Source organism: Eleutherodactylus coqui, chromosome 10 (assembly GCF_035609145.1).
Source record: "Eleutherodactylus coqui strain aEleCoq1 chromosome 10, aEleCoq1.hap1, whole genome shotgun sequence".
NCBI classification, from domain to species: Eukaryota; Metazoa; Chordata; class Amphibia; order Anura; family Eleutherodactylidae; genus Eleutherodactylus; species Eleutherodactylus coqui.
The window spans coordinates 94,658,713-94,663,554 of NC_089846.1; positions in this window are offsets into that span (position 1 = coordinate 94,658,713).

Below are 4,842 nucleotides of genomic sequence, written 5' to 3' on the forward strand. Positions count from 1 at the left end.
TGGCTTGAGGTGCCGCAAGTCCGTGATACAAACATCAGGAGCCGACTGTTGCACATCCAAGAATTGTGGACGATCTTGCACATCCCAGAATTGTGGACCATGAGTGAGATGAGACGCCCCCACCCCCCACATTCTGGATGACTTTCATCTGGAAAAGGATTTAGTTGAGGAGGGTGAGTGCACCAACAAGGGAATGGTTTGAGTGGGCATTGGAGAGAATGCCTTGGCGCAATTGTTTCAACCATTCTAATGAGGCGCTGGTAACCCAGGAGGAAGCAAAGGGAAGCTGCTGGGCCGATTTGGTCACTTCAAAGGATGATTTTGTGTAGGATTTCAACCGTTGATCATGCTGGTCCTTCAAAATGTTGCATTTGTCAGGGGCATGGTAGTGCGTTTAGGGTGAGAAACGTTTATCCGGGACAGACCATTTTCAAGATCCACATGAGTTGGGAATGTCTTATGCGAACATGTTGGAGGTCAGAAGGACAAGGAGTCTGCAGTGGCAGAGGGAACCTGGTCTTTTACACGGAGTATCTCTTTAACCATCTCTAGAAGAGTGGATGACAGTTCCTAATCTAAGGTTGAGTCAGAATCCGAGATTTCGCCGTCAGAGTGGGAGTTGTCCCTGGACGGCATCATGGAGTCGGAGGCCGTGCATAGAGGCAAGGCAGGGGAAGGAGGCGACGGAGTAGGACTGCGCAACCCTAGGGACCATTGTTCCTTGTCCCAGAATATGCGTTCCAGTAGAAAGGATTTATCAGCATCAGAACCTTTAGTCCGGTTCAAGCTGGATGTCCTGCCCAGCAATCCTGACAGTGGCATTTAAATCCCCCGAACAATGTTTGGGGATCCTGTACAGCCCCCTGCGATGAGATCGCAAAGAGCCGTGCGGGTGTCTTGGCCCTAGGACTGTTATGGCAGAATGCCTGTAAAGCCATCCCCATGGGGTGATGACTGCAGTATGATGTAATGTTGTGGCATTACATCGTATTGCAGGAGCGATCAAAGTGTTAGGGAAATTCAATGTTCCGTCAATATGCTGTGAGGCTCCATATCAGCGGTGGTTATGGCGGCCGCCGTGAGAAAGCACTGGACACAGACATCATGACCGTGTCTTAAAGCAATCTACCTTTATTACAAAACATCTTTCTTTATATAGTATTTTAAAGGAGAGTGGTCTATTGTTAATAAGTATCCATTTCAGCCAGTCATGTGCTTTTACATAGATAGCCTTTAAACATTAAGACATTGTCTTTACTGGACACTATTGCACACTGACCTTTGAACAGTGTAACAGAAGATAAGGAAGAATGTAAGATATATACTTTTGCTAAGTACTATTCTCTATTTCTAATTCCTGTAACAATGCAATCTTGCCGTGCAAGCAACATATGAATGTACAAGCGTATATCAAAGATGTTCATAGGAGACAGGATGAAATATATATATATAAGTTTTATGCTCATAGCCTTCACAATCCCCCATTTGAAACAGTCCATCTTGAAAAGAGCCTTTGTAGTGGTACTATCAAGGGTTCTAAGCCACCCCTGCCAGTCTTTTTTTATTGTCTTCTTTGGCGGATCCCCACTGTTGCTCTTTTACGTATGACTGTTTCAACGATATCGTAGAGGGAGCGATTCCAGATAATTTGCTTGTCTCCGTATTCCACAGAATGTCCAGAAATTGCAAACACTTAAAAGAATGAACAAAAGAAACAATATTAGTAATGGGTGAAACATAAAATCCATCATCTTTCCTGCCATAGGTGACCATCCAGTATAAATATCATATCATACCGGTGATACTCTGTGTCTACCTGGATCTTAGTACCTATGCTGACCAACTTATCTCCTACCAATACAGTTTGTTTTTCTAATTCCATAAGGGAGAGGTTAGTAGCATGCAAATTTGATATAGGGATAGCATCTGGGTGCCAGTAGTACCTTAATGCAGCTTCAGCATCTGGCAAAAAGGTGTACGTTTCTGAAAACCAATGTATCACCAATATGTTTTGTAAACATCCAGAAAATGGAGTGGTGAGATTATACATACTGGTGGTGTTAGTTTGGTTGGTAACAAAACATATATATTGGGGGTCCAACTTCTATCAGCATATGGAAAGAAGCAGGTAGCACTGTCCAATCACATATGCTGACTGAAGGCTGCAGGAAACATGGCTCATATGCGGCTGTACTAGGCCATCCAGTGTTTCTTTACAGTTTTCTATGCCATGGGTTTTATTTTCACCATCAATCATCATACCTGTGAACTTGGGCAACCAATATTGGAAAGCATATAGAGGCGGTCCAAACAACACAGGTAGTCCTACAAACTTACACATCAGGCTTGTGTCTTTTACCTCATAAAAAGTCATTTCTCTATGTCTTACTCATCAGAGAATTCTACACTATCAGCACTGGGCTGTATCCACGATGCTACTGGAATTACGTTCTTAAGAATATTTTTCCACAATTTTTCATTATTTATCATCAAATCTGATTGTGCTTTGTCCTTCTCGTGAATCATATATGCATATCGCATGCTACATCGTGTATAGTTTATGAATTTACTCTTATTTATAAACAAATCATTTTAAACCGCAAAACCAGATTAAAAAGCGTTAATACATCCTTATCATATGCTAATGCAAGATGTCGGGGGAGGAACAAGGAGGGTATCCATTGTGCCTGAACATTTACCAATTTAGAAACATCCTGTCCTACCCCAGCCATTTTATTCTTCATCACCTCTAAATCTATAGTTCTTAACCCCTACACCTGTACCAATTCCCCCTAATAGGGTATCATACCATTCTCGTTTTACTCTGGTGTAGGGTTTCATTGCCAGAAGAGAAATATTAAAATGCACAATGGTTTTCTGGGTCTTTGTGGACACATTCATAGAGGTATGTGGTATTCTTACCATATTCTCATCACGTACTTTCGGTCTTATATCTAACACTGTTAGAAATTGTCCTCAGACTGTACGATTTGTTATACTGGTAGCATTCATACATAGTACTGTATATTTATCTCTCAAGTCTATGGTGAAATTAATGCCACTGGCACCTGTTATGTTCCTTTTACATTCTAGTGACTTCATTACTGTATAATAATCATATTAATGATCTAGTTCAGCCATACATTTTTGATCATCAAACCTTGGCTCCAAAGCCCTCCTTATGTGTCTTTTTACGACCACCCACTCTCCAGGCTGTAGGTCATACGTTCCCTCAAGGGAGTTATGATCTGAAGTTGAAGAAAACACCTGCTTGTGCATTACCTTCAGATGAGCACTAAGAGACATAACAGTTAGTTAGCGCACCATACTGGGCATGTAACTGCTGTGGAAAATACAGGCCCAGTCTTGGTGCACACCCAAACAAAAGTTCATATGGTGATAACCCCGTCTTTCTGATAGGTACATATCTCACTGAGAAAAGGGCTAATGGAAGGCACTCAGTCCATGGTTTGCCCACTTCCTGCATTGCTTTTTTTTACTTTTAATTTCGGGGTACTGTTCATCCTTTCTACTTTTCTACTACTTTGTGGATGATAAGGGGTGTGAAATGCCTGGGAAATACCCAGGGCAGACATGATGTGTTGCATTGTTTCCCCTGTGAAATGTGTACCTCTATCTGGCTCGATTACCCCTGGTACCCCATACCTGCAAATTACCTCATTCATGAGCTTCTTTGCGTTTACCTGCTCGTCTACCTTGGTAACAGGGTAGGCCTCCAACCTGAAAAGACATCAACAACAACAAGCACATATTCGTACTTCCCAAGACATGGGAGCTGAATGTCGTCAATTTGCAATCTCTGAAATGGGTAGAGTGTCCTAGGCAAGTGCTTTTGCAGTCAATTTACTTCTGCCCTGTTGCTTATGGCACTGATTATGCAAGACTGGACAAATGATGTAGCAGCTACAGAGAACCCAGGGGCCACCTTTCTCTCTCAAGCGTCAGTAGCATAGCTGCCTTCGATAGGTGAGTCTTTCCATGGATCAGCTGGGCCATGATGTGGTACAGGGATCGTGGTAGGCAAGTTCTGCTGACTGTTCGCCATATACCATCCTGTTCTACTGCTCCCATATTAGTCCATTTATCTTTTTCTTCTTTGCTGGCTTGTGACTGTAATGTCTTTAGTACATCAATGTCCAAATTTTATCAATGTCCAAATCATAGTCTCTGACTTGTGCGGTCAGTATCCTCTTTTCTTCTTTCTTCCACGGCTTGAGGGCCACTGCCTTTGCTGTGAAGTCTGCTAGGGCGTTGCCTTTTGCTTCTGCAGTGTTGGCTTTAGTATGAGCTTTCGCCTTTAGGATTGCTACTTTGTCTGGTAGGAGTAGGGCTTTCATGAGGTTCTGTACTACTACACCATTCTTAATGGGTTGTCCTACAGAAGTTAAAAATTGTCTAGCCTTCGATATTGGGCCGTAATCATGAGCTATGCGAAATGCATACCAGGAATCAGTGTAAATGTTTGCCGTCTTACCTTCTGCCACTCTACACGCCTCAGTGAGGTCCTTCAGTTCCGCTTCTTGTGCTGAGACATGCAAAGACAGAGCTTCTGCTTTTAGGACATCTTGTTGTATGACCACTGCATATCCGGTGTGGAGTCGCCAATCCTCACCCTGGTACCATCTACAAAAAGCTCAGAATATGCATTGTTAACAGGGGGTTCCAATAACTGTTTTTAAAACCTGAATTTTCTTGTTGCATTAATGCTAGACAATCATGCTTATCTTCTATGCCAAATAGATCACGATCTTATTTGCAAAAAATTTTTAAAAATAGCTGATCTGTAATACATAGATTACCTATGCCTCCTCCATTTGAACC